This window comes from Nerophis ophidion, linkage group LG11, assembly GCF_033978795.1.
Source record: "Nerophis ophidion isolate RoL-2023_Sa linkage group LG11, RoL_Noph_v1.0, whole genome shotgun sequence".
In the NCBI taxonomy this organism is placed as follows: Eukaryota; Metazoa; Chordata; class Actinopteri; order Syngnathiformes; family Syngnathidae; genus Nerophis; species Nerophis ophidion.
Window position 1 is genome coordinate 35,116,551 of NC_084621.1, and position 18,618 is coordinate 35,135,168.

At 41.4% G+C, this 18,618-nt stretch overlaps 1 long non-coding RNA gene across 1 annotated transcript; it reads left to right on the forward strand.

Moving 5' to 3' along the window:
* The first annotated feature begins 16,711 nt into the window (after positions 1–16,711).
* On the forward strand, positions 16,712–18,360 carry LOC133561419 (uncharacterized). The gene is made up of 3 exons (XR_009808688.1): positions 16,712–17,023; positions 17,126–17,270; positions 17,359–18,360. It is a non-coding gene; the product is annotated as an uncharacterized LOC133561419 (long non-coding RNA).
* Positions 18,361–18,618: the final 258 nt, after the last annotated feature.

Genomic DNA, 18,618 nt, shown 5'->3' on the forward strand with positions numbered 1-18,618 from the left:
TAGCATTTACAGTAGCAGGCTGTTAGCATTGGCCAAGTTAGCTGTGGGCTATAGACAACAGTATTTTGGAAAAAAGCATGTTGTCTGTTTACTTTTAGTCATGGGTAAGCACACAAAAAAATGACTTTTTTTTTGCGGAGAAGTCGCGCAGTGATTACAGTAAAACAGATAACAATGTTTCTTGTTTTTTTACGGAAAACCTGCTCATGAAATGAGGCTGGGCATCCTCACTCGGACACATAAGAGATGAAAGCCGTAGATTAAGCGCAATTTGAACGGAGGACAATGATCCTTAACAGACTTTATATTCTGAAATTCTTCACAAGTATAAAAACTGATTCTGTTGACAAGATACAGACAAATTTCGCTTCGACAATGGACAACAGGCTCCAGCACCCCCCGAAACCCCAAAAGGGACAAGCGATAGGAAATGGATGGATAGATGGATGAACGTGCTCATATGTATCAATGCTACGAGCCTTTGGAACAGGGTACAGTTTGTCTGTAAACAGTCCTTTGATTTGTATTTTTTAGATCCAATTTACAGTAGTTGTTTCTCTCTCTCACTTTACTGTGGGTATCAAACAGCTATGTAAACAAAAGCTTTGGTCAACAAAAAAGGCTACCACGGCCCCATAACTCATTGCAAAATCACTTGCCTTTGGGAGCCCTGTATTTTTTTTAGCCTGAATATACTGAGGATGAGCTAAACTTTAGAAGTTGCACGCTAAGCAGATCTGATTAAAGTGAAACAATAAATCAGTATGTAGCACCAATACTAAACAAAATACAAATGGCGGACGGACATAGCGCGGTTGGGAGAGTGGTCGTGCCAGCAACCTAAAGGTTCCTGGTTCAATCCCCACCCACTACCAACCTCGTCACGTCCGTTTTGTCCTTGAGCAAGATACTTCACCCTTGCTCCTGATGGGTCGTGGTTAAGGCCTTGCATGGCAGCTCCCGTCATCAGTGTGTGAATGCGTGTGTGAATGGGTGAATGTGGAAATACAGTCAAATCGCTTTGAGTACCTTTAAGGTAGGAAAGCGCTATACAAGTATAACCCATAACCCATTTACATTTACAAACAAGACAAAACAGTCATTTTCAATATTAGCTCTCACTGACCAACTTCTCAGTTTATGTCCACAACCGTTATTTATAATCTAGCTAGCATGAGCAGCTGTGTCACTATCCCATAAAAGTAGTTCCTTGGTTTTAGCGCTTACTATAGCAATGTTGTTATCTGTTGGTTAATCTGCAGGTGACGGCATATAAATGAAGCGTGGTTGGGGGTTTTTAAAGTAAAAAATATAAAAATTTAAAAAGGCTGTTTTGGACAAAATAAACGACTAATCATCATCAGCATTGTTTTGACTATCACCGTAGAACCCACAGACAAGAGAAATACATGCTAGTTCTTGTCTCACATGAGGATTAAAGACTATGGGCAAAATTCCCCAAAAAGTTTTCTTTTAAATGCATAATTAATTGATGCTTAGTTCTTACTTTGAGATGATTAACAGAGTTTGGGATGAGCATAAAAATCAACAAAATGTGAGTAGTTTCTGTGTAGTTGAGAGTCTGAGGGGAGGCCAAAAATAAGTGTAGTCCCACTCTTATTTCAACCAACTTGCTACTTTCATTACTTGTGTAATCATAAGCACTTGGATCTGGACCACTTTAACACCCAAATGGTGTTCGGATGCTCCACTTTTACAGTCGGAGTAGCAAGTGTGTGTGTCTGGATAAGAAGAAAGGACGCATATTTCACTGTGAAGCCCTAAAAAGCATTGCAGTGATGTACACAGCGGAACGTGACGGACGAAGTGGGTGTGTGTTTTTGGTCAAACAGTATGCTTCCTGTCAACGGCGGGGGAAGCACAGATTGCAACATTGTTCTCCAACTGTGTGCAAAGCCAACAAAGTCAGAATAGCATGTGTTGCCAAGCTGCCAGCTGGACTTCATTTTCTTCTGTAATCCATTTAAAGCACTCTAGCAGAAAAAAAGCATTTTTTTTTTTTTTTACCCCCATGTTGCCATTTTTAAACATGGGCCCAGCTTCACACGTCATAAGAACCCAGAGAGAGACGGCAACAAGCACATGTGTCAGTCGCTTGGGTCTCAAACCGACATGTTTTGTTTGTATGGCCCGCAGCATTGCATCTCCCTAGCTTGGTCACACCTGCCCACCCTGCAGCACGCAGGCCACAATCTTGATGATGTGCTCAGGAAAGTTGGGAGGTAATGTCAGGCAAGCAAAAGTCTAAGGTAAACAAGGCTGTGGTGAGCCACTGGAGCAGGGATTCTCTAACTGTGGTACGTGTACCACTTGTGGTACACAGGCTCCATCGAGTGATACTTTAACATTTATGTGTAATTAACTTTATTTGATTTAGGGTTGTACGGTATACAGGTATTAGTATAGTACCGTGATACTAATGAATCATATGCGGTACTATACCGCCTCTGAAAAGTACCGGTCCGCCACCCCCCGCATCCCCGTTGTCGTCGCTGGTTTACAAGCAGACGAGTATGTTCGGCAGCGCACAATTACGGAGTACTTACTAGGAGACTCAGTGTGTAGACAGAAAAGGGCGCATTTTGGCTTAAAAACTAATGATAAAGGTGAAGTTATTACACTGAAACGCCCACCGGAAGAGGTACTTAAAGACATGGCTACCTAAGTAGCGGCTAAAGTCCAGCCCCATTCTGCAGTGTTTTAGCTACTTCCAAATCACTAATCCCCGCCTCCATGGTGACAAATAAAGTAAGTTTCTTACAAGTATCATCTCTGCAGGACAAGGAATAGCTAAACATTCTTCATTACACACCGTAGCTCACAGGCGTCAAAATGTGAACAAACACCAATGTTAGATCTACACCCAACATCCACTGTAATAATACCAAGTACAGGAATGTATTTAGTCGATACTACTACGATTACGTTAATGTTTTTTGGCATCGCAACATTTCTTTAGTTTTTAAAAAAGATTATATTATGATTATAAGCTCTGGAAATACATCCCTGGACACATGAGGTCTTTGAATATGACCAATGTATGATCCTGTGACGACTTGGTATCGGATTGATACCTAAATTTGTGGTGTCATCCAAAACTAAAGTAAAGCATCAAACAACAGAAGAATCAATTATTATTTTAAAAGAAGTGTAGATAGAACATGTTAAAGAAGAAAGTAAGCAGATATTAACAGTAAATGAACAAATACATTAATAATTCATTTTCTACCACTTGTCCTTAATAATTTTGACAAAATAATAGAACGTAAAATGACATAAGATGTTACTGCTTTGTCAGCAGACTCAATTAGGAGCCTCTGTTTGCTTACTTACTACTAAAAGACAAGTTGTCTTGTATGTTCACTATTTTAAGGACACACTTGCAATAAGAAACATATGTTTAATGTACCCTAAGATTTTTTGTTAAAATAAGGCCAATAATGCAATTTTTTGTTGTCCCCTTTATTTAGAAAGTATTGAAAAGTACCAAAAAGTATCGACATAATTTTGGTATCAGTACCAGTACCAAAACATTGGTATCAGAACAACACTAATTTGATTCTAATTACATTATTATATTTTTCTATATTCAGACTATGTGTAATGTTACAGTAGCCAAATACATAAATAAATACCTATCGCGTCCATTCATTTATCTTTAACGGCTGGTCCCTCTTGGGGTTGCCGGGCTTGGGGGGAAGCCTATCCCATCTGCACTCGAGCAGAAGGCAGAGTATACCCTGGACAAGTCACCACCTCATCCTCGGGCCAACGCAGATGATACAGACAACCAATTACACGCACACAAATAAAACCTATGCCTTGTTTTTGGTGAAAACTCAGGCCTACTGCACTACTGTATTTTAATGTTGGTCATTATGGTGGCACTTAGAGAACCAAGTTTTACTGAATTGGTACTTGTTGAAATAAGTTTGAGAACCACTGCAGTGGAGCATAATGCAGCAGTGCTATGCAGTTTTCACATATATCAATTAAGTGGTGATATACAGTAATACTTTGTTTATTGCTGTTAACTGCTACAAATTAAATTCTGTTTCGGGCCCCAATTTAGCCAGGCCATGGGTGGCCCTGTTTGGAACATACAGTGTGATCATTATTATCTATCTTCTATTCTGGTGTGGACACCAAAGATTGACCGAAACCATGTTAAGTTGATTGGAGAATAAATTGGCCACATGGTTTTTTGTACATACTGTATGTGTCCTGTCATTGACTTGGGACCACACAGCTCCAGAATTGCGTAAAATCGGCTGGGGTAAGTTTCAGAGCACCCATAACAGGGATGGGACACATTTTTAAGTAGGGTAGAAATAAATAAACTGGGCTTTTACCTACTCCTTTTCAGACATGTTGTATTGTACAAGTGAAAACATATGGTCTTCATCTATGTAACTTTGTGTTAAACATGTTGGAAATAAATGTTTCCATTTGTGAAACGTAGCCCTAGAACACCTTCACCTCTTTTAAATAATCCGTCTTTCTATACTTGACATCAAATCACACTCTCCCACACATTCTTTCATTGTAGTCCATAAATATTTCAAGCCTTTTTTCATGCTCTCCAATGAATAATTGCTACCGTTTTCCATGTGTTATGTGGGGTCTATGTGCCCTGACAGGCCTCTTATCAAAAAGAACATAGATGGCCTCCTTTCTTGGTTCTGCTTTGTCAAGATCGGACTCCTACATTTTTTCTGCACTATTTTAGTATATTGCACACAATTGACTACCAAAGCAGATTCCATTAAAATGTCAGGTTTAAATGAAGCGATAACAATACTGAACACAGGGAGTGACCACGTCAGAAAACTTACTGTTACCATAGACCAGGGCAACCCAACATGTTGAAAGAGCCACATTGGACCAAAAATACAAAAAACAAATCTGTCTGGAGCCACAAAAACTAAAACGCCTTATGTATGTGTTATAATAAAGGAAACAAATTAAGTAAGTGTCTCAAAGGGTTTTATAACTCCTGGAAAATACTGTTTTAAAACTGCCAAATGTGTTGCGATCTTTATTTTTCTAGCCTGGTTCTCACACCAGTTTTAGACTCTAGCCTGGTTCTCAAGCCAGCACCAAATCTGAGGCTGGTTCACATACCAGCACCAAGCTCTAGTCTGGTTCTCGCACCAGAAACTGACTTTAGCCTGGTTCTCAAGCCACCACCAGTTCCAAAGCTGGAGCGCACTCCAGCACCAGCTCCAGAGCTGGAGCATACACCTGCGTCGACGACAGGGCTGGAGCCCACTCCAGCACCTCAACAAGTGCCGGTACCAGCACCTCGACAGGTATCTGTACCAGCTCCACGCCGCCACGCACCAGTACCAGCTCCACGCCGCCAAGCACCGCGGAGCCGACACCGACGACGAGGCTGGAGTCCACACCAGTCACGCCTACGACGACGTCGCCCTCTGCTTCTACGCCGACGACTCCTGCGGCTACCACACCGCCTCCGACGACTCCTGCGGCTACCACGCCACCTCCGACGCCTTCTTCGGCTGCAGCACCCGCATCATCCTCGCCAGCTGCACTCGGGCCTGCTTTGGCTGCAGTCCCCGCACCCTCGTCTGCTGCTTCCAAGCCTGCTGGGATTTCGGTGCTGAGGCGTCGTCCACCACGTCGACCACGTCGACCACGGGCGTGGCCTCTGCGAGGTCGTCCTCCTCGCCAGACACTCCCTCCTCCATGTCGGCCACGGATGTGGCCGTGCCCGGGTCGTCCGCCTCGCCGGGCACCTCATCCTATGAGGCGGCCACTAATGTGGCCTTTTCGAGGTCGCCCGCCAAAACTTTTTCGGCAGCGGCGTTCCACCCGCCGCCGCCACATGATGTGTCCTCGGTGGATTCGGGGACATGCGATCTGGCGACCCTCCACCGTGGCCTCCCTCCGCCCTCCCTTCGTTTGTGAACTTTCTGGTTTTGGGGAGGGGGTTCAAGTTTTTGTGTGTGGTTTGTGAGACATCTGGTATCTGTCTTTTGTTGGGGGGTAATACTGTTGCGATCTGCTGCTCAGATCTACACTATTTATTTTTCTATATTTTGTATATTTCTCCGACGCTTCACGGTGGCAGAGGGGTTAGTGCGTCTGCCTCACAATACGAAGGTCCTGCAGTCCTGGGTTCAAATCCAGGCTCGGGATCTTTCTGTGTGGAGTTTGCATGTCCTCCCCGTGAATGCGTGGGTTCCCTCCGGGTACTCCGGCTTCCTCCCACTTCCAATGACATGCACCTGGGGATAGGTTGTTTGGCAACACTAAAATTGGCCCTAGTGTGTGAATGTGAGTGTGAATGTTGTCTGTCTATCTGTGTTGGCCCTGCGATGAGGTGGCGACTTGTCCAGGGTGTACCCCGCCTTCCGCCCGATTGTAGCTGAGATAGGCGCCAGCGTCCCCCGCGACCCCAAAAGGGAATAAGCGGTAGGAATAGGATGGATATTCCTCCGACTCCTTATTTTCTGTTTGCTTTGTCACCATGGTCACTCATCAGTTCACCTGCTGCTCACGCCCCGCACACCTGCTACAGATAATCACCGTCACTTTATAAGCCGTCCTCTTTTGTTTGTTCAGCCTGGGTTCATAATTTGCTTTCACGCAATGAGTTACGTCTGCACTCTTGTCATCGTATGTATATTCTCGCTAGCTTTTCACGCTAAACCCTTTTCTCATTCCAGCTCTCATGCTGTATGTTTTGTTTTGCTCTTTTATGTGCCTACGTGCCAGTTTAGTTCTCATTGTTGTATGTCCTAGCTTTTTTGCTAGCAACCTTTGGTTTGCCTTTTTATTAGCACCAGTATTTTGTTTTCATAGATCATTTTCGTTAAATAAATTGTTTATATTCTTACCTTTGCTGTGTTCACTTGACGCATCCTCGAGGGAATCGAACCCGGCATCACAATGCCGAACAGACGTAACAAAATGTATGGATGTGTGTGTCCAAGTTAAAGAAAAGGACAGGTTGTCTTCTTCTAATACAAACCCCATTTCCATATGAGTTGGGAAATTGTGTTAGATGTAAATATAAACGAATACAATGATTTGCAAATCCTTTGCAACCCATATTCAGTTGAATATGGGTTGCAAAGACAACATATTTGATGTTCAAACTGATAAACATTGTTTGTTTTTGCAAATAATCATAAACTTTACAATTTAATGTCAACTACACCTGACAAAGAAGTTGGGAAAGGTGGCAATAAATACTGATAAAGTTGAGTAATGCTCATCAAAAACTTATTTGGACATCCCACAGGTGTGCAGGCTAATTGGGGACAGGTGGGTGCCATGATTGGGTATAAAAACAGCTTCCCAAAATTGCTTAGTCTTTCACAAGAAGGGATGGAGCGAGGTACACCCCTTTGTCCACAACAGCGTGAGCAAATAGTCAAACAGTTTAAGAACAACGTCTTTCAAAGTGCAATTGCAAGAAATTTAGGGATTTCAACATCTACGGTCCGTAATATCATCAAAAGGTTCAGAGAATCAGGAGAAATCACTCCACGTAAGCGGCATGGCCAGAAACCAACATTGAATGACCGCGACCTTCGATCCCTCAGACGGCACTGTATCAAAAACCGACATCAATCTCTAAAGGATATCACCACATGGGCTCAGGAACACTTCAGAAAACCACTGTCACTAAATACAGTTTGTCGCTACATCTGAAAGTGCATGTTAAAACTCTACTGTGCAAAGCGAAAGCCATTTATCAACAACACCCAGAAGCACCGCCAGCTTCGCTGGGCCTAAGCTCATCTAAGATGGACTGATGCAAAGTGGAAAAGTGTTTTGTGGTCCACATTTAAATTTTCGGGGGGAAACTGTGGACGTTGTGTTCTCCGGATCAAAGAGGAAAAGAACCATCCGATTTGTTCTAGGCGCAAAGCTGAAAAGCCAGCATGTGTGATGGTATGGGGGTCTGTGGTCTGACAAGTCCATCCATCGATTTTCTACCGCTTATTCCCTTTTGGGGTCGCGGGGGGCGCTGGCGCCTATCTCAGCTACAATCAGGCGGAAGGCGGGGTGCACCCTGGACAAGTCGCCATCTCATCGCAGGGCCAACACAGATAGACAGACAACATTCACACTCACATTCACACACTAGGGCCAATGTAGTGTTGTCAATCAACCTATCCCCAGGTGCATGTCTTTGGAAGTGGGAGGAAGCCGGAGTATCCGGAGGGAACCCACGCATTCACAGGGAGGACATGCAAACTCCACACAGAAAGATCCCGAGCCTGGATTTGAACCCAGGACTGCAGGACCTTTGTATTGTGAGGCAGACACACTAATCCCTCTGCCACAGTGAAGCCCAGTGTGACAAGTCCACATTTCAATAATTGGGGGGAAACTGTGGACGTTGTGTCATCCGGATCAAAGAGGAAAAGAACCATCCTGATTGTTATAGGCGCAAAGTTCAAAAGCCAGCATGTGTGATGTTATGGGGGTGTATTAGTGGCCAAGGCATGGGTAACTTACACATCTGTGAAGGCACCATTAATGCTGAAAGGTACATACAGGTTTTGCAGCAACATATATTGCCGTCCAAGCAACGTTTTATGGATGCCCCTGCTTATTTCAGCAAGAAAATGCCAAGCTACGTGTTACAACAGTATGGCTTCGTAGTTATAGAGTGCGGGTACTAGACTGGCCCGCCTGCAGTCCAGACCTGTCTCCCATTGAAAATGTGTGGCGCATTATGTAGCGGAGACCCCGGACTGTTGAACGACTGAAGCTCTATATAAAACAAGAATGGAAATAATTCCACTTTCAAAGCTTCAACAATTAGTGTCCTCAGTTCCCAAACATTTATTGAGTGTTGTTAAAAGAAAAGGTGATGTAACACAGTGGTGAACATGCCCTTTCCCAACTACTTTGGCACGTGTTGCAGGCTTGAAATTCTAAGTTAATTATTATTTGCAAAAAAAAAAATATGAGTTTGAACATCAAATATTTTGTCTTTGTAGTGCATTCAACTGAATATGAGTTGAAAAAGATTTGCAAATCATTGTATTCCGTTTATATTTACATCCAACTCATATGGAAATGGGGTTTGTAGATTTATTACAATCTTTGCATGCCGGGTAACATTTGCTGTGGTCTGGAACATGACAGACAATCAGAAATGCAGTGGAAAATGGGTCATGAGACATGCAAATATAAATCAAATACACAGAGGACATAAGTAAAGGACATTAAATGAGCTCAAATATAGCTACAAACGAGGCATAATGATGCAATATCTACACACAGCTAGACTAAATAGCATGTTACCGTGGATTATTAGCACTCCACACAAGTCGATAACATCAACAAAGCTCACCTTTGTAGATTCACACACAACGTGAAAAGTTTGGTTGACAAAATGAGACAAAGAGGGAGTGGCATAAAACACGTCTTTCTGTGGCAGCGCGGAAAAAGTTGTAAGTAAACAAACTACGGTGCGTTCAAGGGCCACCAAAATTAGTAGGACAAAACGGTGCTGGCCAAATACTGTCATCAGTGAGGCATGTCTAATATAAACAGTGGGATTTCTTACAATTATGAAAATTTGCCTCGATTTTGTCCTCCTACAGAAACGTGGACCCCGACTCAAACAAGTTGAAAAACTTATTGGGGTGTTACCATTTAGTGGTCACTTGTACCGAATATGTACTGTCCTGTGCAATCTACAATAAAAGTTTCAATCAATCAATCAAACGGTATCAAAACAACAAATTTATTTTTCCCTCTACCTTTTTATTTTTGAAAAAACTCCAGGGAGCCACTAGGGCGGTGCTATAGAGCCGCGTGCGGTTCAAGAGCCGCGGGTTGCTGACCCCTTCCATAGACGTAATTACTTTTGCACTATCAAACCAATCACAGTAACGCTAACACTGTCATCATTTGTGCTTGGAATGGCGCTTCATCCTTTTTAAGTTCAAAATCTGCTCACAGGTTTTGCATAGGGGCCCTACAAAAAAGCACATGCAAAATGTCAGTTAAAAAATGTCATTACTGCATACTGTTGTACTTTTTAAATGCAATGACCATTAACATCGCTTGCATTCCCCCAAAAAAAAACAAAAACAAAAAAAACGGAGTTCTCTCTGGGACCTCATTTTTTCTCCTCCTCTTTACCCTATGTTTTAAATTTTTTCTCATCTTTACTGTGGCGACCCATCATGTCCATCCTGTATGTTTGTCTGATCTTGAACGGGTGTGTAATGAAAATGTAATTGTGTTTTACTTTTCAAGTGCAATGACAACACAATTCTAAATTTACCGGAAACTTGTTTTTAGCAGTTTCCTGGTCTGTCACTGATACAAATAAAATGGGAAATTTAATCAATCAATCAATCAATCAATCAATCAATCAATCAATCAATCAATCAATCAATCAATCAATCAAAGTTTACTTATATAGCCCTTAATCACAAATGTCTCAAATGGCTGCACAAGTCACAACAACATCCTCGACTCAATCCCAAATCAGGGCAAAAAAAACATCAACCCAATGGGAACAATGAGTCCAGTCCATAGTGGGGCCAGCAGGGGATCCTTTTGCATGTAGACACGTTGGGGCGCAGAGACGTCACTGACTTCAATTTACCTCTATTTTACATATATATATATATATATATATATATATATATATATATATATATATATATATATATATATATATATATATATATATATATATATGTATATATATATATATATATATATATATATACATATATATATATATATATATATATATATATACAACAAGCTCCAACCACCCGAATGCAGCTGAGATAGGCTCCAGCACACCCCACGACTCCGAAAGGGACAAGCGTTAGAAAATGGATTGGTGTAAGATCCAAGAGACAGTCAGGGAAGCAGAGGGAACAAAAAAGGACGAGAAACACAACTCGTCAATGCGGGAACGGAGGTCTGCTGTTGGAGCGACAAGTAGGATATGAGACAATCAATAAGACGGGGGAAAAAACACAGAGAGAGGAGGATTGCATACAGCGTGGAATACGGCTTACTGTACAGGACAGGTAGCTACGTTCTGGCGCCAGATAGCAGGTTGTGCAGGCTTATGAAGGCAGTCCTCTGATCAACCGCAACTTCGCTTATTGCTGGAGAGTGATTGCAGCCGCTTGCTGCCGCTTGCTGCCGCTTGTTGCCGCCGGACTGACTGAAATGCACTCTTGCAGGGGCAATCATCAGAGCCCACAGATTAGTGCACATTGGCATACGCCCGGGCCGTGACAGGGACATATGACAATCAGCAAGATAGGATGAAGGTAGACCGTTTAGTATTTTATACATTAGTATTAAAACCTTAAAGTCGCATCTTAAGTGCAAAGGAAGCCAGTGCAGTTTAGCCAATATAGGCGTAATATGACTGTTGTCTATCTATCTGTGTTGGGCCTGCCATGAGGTGGTGACTTGTCCAGGGTGTACGCCGCCTTCAGCCCGAATGCAGCTCAGTTAGACTCCAGCACCCCCCGCGACCCCGAAAGGAACAAGGGGTAAAAAATGGATGGATGGATGAATTTCTTGCTGTTGTATAAAGTCTAGCAGGCACATTTTGGACCAAAAGTAATCTTTTAATGTTAGACATAGGGAGACCCGAAAATAATATGTTTCAGTAAACGAGACGAGACGTTAAGAACACATGAATAATGATCTTAGCGTCAGTGGTGGACAAAATACAATGCATCTTTGCAATACTACGGAGATAAAAGAGAGCTGCTTTAGTAACACTCTTAATGTGTGACTGAGATCAGAAAGTTGAGCTGAAAATAATAATGAGATTCTTTACCGAGTCACTTTTTGCAATTGTTTTCTTTGTCAAATGTTAAGGTGTTGTTATCAAATCAATGTTGTTTAGCAGGACAGATAATCAGCATTTCTGTTTTCTTGGCATTAAGATGCAAAAAGTTGCTGGACAGCCGTTGTTTGGTTTCATTTAGACACGCCTCCACGCAGAGGTGGGTAGAGTAGCCAGAAATTGTACTCAAGTAAGAGTACAGTTACTTTAGAGATTTATTACTCAAGTAAAAGTAAGGAATAGTCACTCAAATATTTACTTGAGTAAAAGTAAAAAGTATGTTGTGAAAAAAATACTCAAGTACTGAGTAACTGATGAGTAACCTGATTACGGCAACAAATAATGCTCAAAAACATAAAAATAATAATAATCCATCCATTTTCTACCGCTTATTCCCTTTCGGGATCGCGGGGGGCGCTGGCGCCTATCTCAGCTACAATCGGGCGGAAGGCAGGGTAATGAGCAAATTCAGAGCCAGGAATATCTCTTAAGCAACTAAAACAATAGCATATATTAAATAATAGTACATTAAAACAGAAAAAATTAAGGCACATTGAGCCACAATAACTGAACAGCACCATAGGCTCAGTAGGCATTGATTGATTGATTTATTTACTGATTGATTTAAATTTGTATTAGTAGATTGCAAAGTACAGTACATATTCTGTACAATTGACCACTAAATGGTAACACCTCAATAAGTTTTTCAACGTTTATCAATTACTTAATAAATGACCAAGTCGAGGTGATCTACCTCATATATACATATACATACACACACATATCATTTATACACACACATATCATATACACACACACACACACATATATATATATATATATATATATATATATATATATACACATTTATATATACAGTATATAATTTATTTATATTTATTTATTTATTTATTTTGCCGTTTTTGTTGACATGTTAAAGGTGTTTTAATGAACATACATGCATGTTTAACATATAGATTCCTATATTTCATGAAGACAAGAATATAAGTTGGTGTATTGCCTGATTCTGATTACTTGCATTGATTGGAATCAGATAATAGTGCTGATAACGTCCATGTTTTCAAATGGAGGAGAAAAAAAGTTCCTCTTTTCTGTCCAATACCACATGAAAGTCGTTGGTTTTTGGCCTCTTATTTGTCCAGCTTCCATATTCGTTTTTATACACTTTACACTAACTACATTGGCGGCAAACTCCGTAGCTTGCCAGCTTGTTTGTGCTGGCTTTCCGAGACTCTTATTTTGTTAGCGCAGGCGCGATGGAGCGGCACTTTTATTGTGAAGACAGGAACTGTGCAATCAGTGTTTAGGCTTTTAACGGGAAGTACGGTTAAAATAAAAAGTGTCTTTTTTCCTTTACACTTTTGATTGATTGATTGAAACTTTTATTAGTAGATTACACAGTATAGTACATATTCCGTACAATTGACCACTAAATGGTAACACCCGAATAAGTTTTTCAACTTGTTTAAGTCGGGTCATGTGACCGCCTGGCTCTGTTTGATTGGTCCAACGTCACCAGGGACTGCATGTGATTGGTGAAACGCAGGCATGCGTATCCTACGTTGAAGCTCTGTCATAAACCAAAACAAACATTAACGGATCGATAAACAAAAGTAGCGAGTAGCCAGCCGAATGCAGATAAATGGAGCGGGGTAAAAGTAGCGTGGGCGTGGGCGTGTATATTGTAGCCCGGAAGAGTCAGGGCTGCATGGGATTTTGGGTATTTGTTCTGTTGTGTTTATGTTGTATTACGGTGAGGATGTTCTCCTAAAATGTGTTTGTCCTTCTTGTTTGGTGTGGGTTCACTGTCTGGCACATATTTGTAACAGTGTTACATTTTTTTTACGGCCACCCTCAGTGTGACCTGTGTAGCTGTTGATGAAATATGTCTTGCATTGACACACGTGCGTGCTACACAGTCAGATGCAACATGTAACTGGGCTTGCATGCTGTCAGTACAGGATGTAGAGGGCGCTAAAGGTAGTGCCATTATGGCACTCCCTGAATATTGTTGATTGGGTAAAAATAGGCAGGGATTTTGAGAGAATGGATGCCCTGAAATTCGGGGCACTCCCGGGAATATTGGGAACGTTGGCAAGTATGACGCTGTCTAGCGCCGTTCATATTAAACTCGCGGGCCGCACCAACATTAAATTGTTATATCAAAGTGCGGGCCGCAAAATAACGTGAGACACCTGCTGTAGAGTGATTTGCCCTGAAACCGTACTGAAAGTATTCACAGAGATTGTTTGACGATATGTTTTCATTTAGCTGCTGTACAAAGATCTTTTCAAGGATTTCCGAGATGATGGGAAGGTAGGACAGCGGCCGGTAGATTACCATGAGATCAGGATCGAGTTTAGGTCTTTTGAGCAGCGGATGAATAACCACTTTTTTGAATGCTAGGGGAACAGTACCAAAGAAAAGCAACAAATGTATAATATTTAGCACTGATGGTCGTAATATTACAAACAGCTCTGTAATAAAATTCCCAGGAAGTGGGTCAAGTAAACATTTTGTTTGTTTTGTCTCATTTATACGTTGCAGGAGTTCATCTAATGACCTTTTTTTAAAAAGAGAGACATTATTTTGAAGGGCAATATCTGTCATACATATATTCGTATCCGTGTTAATAGAACCCAGTTGGAGCTAGGCAGTGTTTTAATCTCCTTTCTAATGAGTTCGATTTTCTTATTAAATAAATTCATAAAGTCATCAGTCGAGTGAGTGGATCAACTGGGAGGAGTCTTTTGTTGGGTTAGCGATGCTACTGTACTGAACAAATATTTAGGATTGTTTTTATTGAGGCGCATGAGATTACAGTAGTAATTAGTTTTAGCTAAGGTAAGCGTACTTTTATAAATTATTGAACTATTACTCCATGCTTGATGGAGAAACTCAAGTTTAGTTGCATGCCGTTAGCATTCCAGCTTTCTAGAAGATAATTTAAGAGCTCTGGTTTCTTCTTTAAATCAGGGTGTACACCTTTTAGGGTCCTTTTTTAGCTTTATCGGTGCTATATTATTAATGGCGTTGCGCAGGTCATCGTTGAATTTGTTTGTAAGGTTATCGATAGACCCCACATAATTTGGGAATTGTGCCATTACCGAGTGCATTAAGCCAGCAAGAGTCGTAGTTGTGACAGCATTAATGTGGTGCCTGCTAAAGTGTTGGTTATTGGTAGCTTGTTGACAATGAGTCAGGACTTCAAATTTTATAAGGTAATGATTGAATATTACTTTAGTGTACTGGATTACCATAACTTTGGAGGTGGTGACACCTCGGACAAGGACTAGGACTATCCTATTACAGTTGCGATGCTTGGGTTAATTATTTTTTTGTGTAAGACCACGGTTATCAATTTATATGGATATTAAAATCCTTCATTATACGTATGTTATCTGCGTGTGTCAATATCAATCGCAGTCCCTTGTGGTGCATAGCTTCCATGCTGGGCTTGTGAGCAGTGGCACAAGGGTTAAATCCCGGTCTGAGATGTCTCAGGAAGGTTTGCAAATCTATTATGAGTTATGCTATTTTTTGTTATTTTGCGGTAACCTGCCACACTCCAAAAAAACACAATTATTTTATATTTCGATTTATTTATTGAATGTATTTTCCAATTAATTAGTTTTAGTACAAAACATGCACCGAAATAAATACAATTTTGATTCAAAAAGTGTAAGTGAATGTGCCCCAATTTAGCCAGGGGAGGCACTGGGAAAATAACGCTGAGCTGCTTGATTGGTGCTAAACTTGAACCCTTTAATAACACAGCAACCTTTTCTTCTCTTTCTGTTTACACTTTTTCATTTGTTGGTACGACTTTGGAACTTGCCTATCCAGAGTGACATGACTCTCATGGGCTTTAAAATGGTTTATCGTGAACACTAGCAGCTGTCTAAGGTAAACAGCACAGTTTTTTATTTTGATTCTGCCTGTCATTCAAAATCCTTACGTGAGACAAGAACACACATATCTCTTTTTTATGTGTTCTAAATAGAAAAAAAAAAAAGTGGTGACGATGGAGGTAATGGGGAAACAATCTTTGCCGTCTAAAAAAAAAAAAACCTCTAGAAAACCATCAAAAACCTCCATCAACATGTTATATACATGTTGTAAGTATGCATGTACAGTGGTAACACACACATTCTTGATAACATGTATTATTTACAGTATTTTAAGCATTACCAAAACTTATTTCTGGATTCAACAGAGCGTATACTGTAGCAACAATGGCTATTTTCATCAACAACAACTACTAATCATGACAGACTTCATAAGAGCCAATGACAAACACTTTGGGACAAATGATGATCCAGAACCCTGTCTTTTTGAGCCTGAATATCCAAAAGATGAGTAACAAGTTTTAGATGCTCAGTGATAAGCGGATCGCGCTCTCTAGTGAAATACCATGGTGCACTAATGTTAACTTCTACACAAGAAATATAAGACACAAACATAATAAAACAAACACTTACTGTAAAATTTTGGCTCTCATTGGGAAGTTGACTGATGGGATGTTTGTATCTTTCAACACAAGACTTGTTTTTCCCGTTTAGATGATGATGGGAACAATTGTCAGTCTGTGATGGGACACAAGTAGGGGATTTTATTTTTTATGTTTTATTGCCATGCAAGTCCTTAAGTGTTATTGCTGTGGATTTTAAATTGCATGTTTTTACATTTTAAAATTTGATTGTATTTTTAATTGCAAGTTTTTACTTTTTTAGAATTTGATTGTATTTTTAATTTCATGTTTTTACACTTTGGAAATTGATTGTCTTTAATTGCATGTTTTTACTTCTTGTGGACTTTGCAGGTATTTTAAGACATTGCACCTTTTAGCTTGTTGCCCCTGACAACCAAAGTGCCCAATCAAACGGCACGGAAATTGGACGCACCTGTGGAGCATTAAGACTGCCCATTTAAAAGGAGCGACAGGAGGAGGAAGAAAAAGGCAGGGTCGACGGAAGGATTCGTCAGGTTTTGCCCGGAACGGGGAAGAATCGACAGGCTTTGCCAAGAGCGACCGGGTGAACGCACGCAGGCTGGGAAGGAACCCCCCGGATGACACAGCAGACCCCGCAGGCTACCGGAGCCAACCCCAAAAAACACACAACACGCAGGGGCAGAGGACAATCTGCCTCCCAAGTAAGTCCAGTGTGTTTTGGATCTGTGGGGACACCCAACTCTCTTTGGCTGTGGGCTTGCGGGGTCGTGCGTTGTACGCTGACTGTGTGTTTCTGTGGACAGGGGGGCGATTTGGACCCAGGGACCTACGGCGACCCCCAGAAGCGACCAGGAGGCGGAGCGGGACGGGTACGGCCATGTAGGTCCCGCGAGTTACCAGAGACTGGCACGGAACTACAGCAAAGGCAGGAAAAACCCTGCCTTGTGTGTAAGTGTGACGTCAGCCTGGATAGTGTCTCCGTGGTTTTAGATGATTTTATCCCCGTGGCCTGACTCCATATTAATTTTGTGTGCAGGAAGACTCCGTGGAAGTGGGCGGAGCCAAGATACGGACCCCCACGACTGTTGTGACTGTACCCTTGCCCAAATCATTTGTTATCATTTGGTATTTTAGTGTCGACAACGTGACTGGTTTTTAATTGTATTTTAATAATTTGTGAACCAGTATAATCATCTTTCCTTATTTTGGGACAGCTGCTCTCACTACATTGGGTTCTTAATATTTATATTGGTTTTAAGCAACACTTTTATTAGATTCTTAATATTTTACCACTCTGGTCCATAACAAGTCCTCAGGTAAAAAATGCTTGGAGCAAACAAACATAGGTTTTCTGAGCCATGTCTTTGAGTCTAAGTTGAATTTCATAGTCCTTTTTGGCTTTTATTATCAAGTCCGAGGCGTGATTTATAATCTAGCAACTAGCATTAATTTTTTCAAGGTGATTTAGGAGCAAAAGCTTCAGTAGCTAGCTTACATCTCACCGGAAAAGCAGTGCGTGTCTCTGAAAGAAAGGTGTTGTGTTACTAAAACTTGTTCTTAGGTGTTAACTCTAGCTCCTACCGGTCAGACGTGCCCGAAACACCTCCCAAGGGAGGCGTTGGGGTGGCATCCTGACCTGATGCCCGAACCACCTCATCTGGCTCCTCTCAATGTGGAGGAGCAGCAGCTTTAATGTGGGCTCCTCCCGGATGACAGAGCTTCTCACCCTATCTCTAAAGGAGAGCCCCGCCACCTGGGGGAAGAAACTCATTTCGGCCGCTTGTACCCGTGATCTTGTCCTTTTGGTCATTACCCAAAGCTCATGACCATAGGTGAGGATGGGAACGTAGATCGACCGGTAAATGGAGAGCTTTGCCTTCCGGCTCAGCTCTTTCTTCACCACAACTGATTGATACAGCGTCCCCATTACTGAAGACGCCGTACCGATCCGCCAGTCGATCTCACGATCCGCTCTTACCCCACTCGTGAACAAGACTCCGAGGTGCTTGAACTCCTCCACTTGGGGCAAGATCTCCTCTCCAACCCAAAGATGTCTAAAGGTCAACACATTTTTATTTTAATATTTTATTTATTCTTAAGATTTGAAATTTGTAACTGACATTATTATTATCATTATCATTATTATTAAAGTGTAGTCCTTTCTATAGGTCAGGATCCAAAGCATACCACATCTATATCTATTCATCCTTGTATTGTTTGAGTTTGTTTTGTTGTGGCCTTATCTATAATCTTTACACAGCTGGCATCAAAACACATATTCAAAACTCAAAAATAG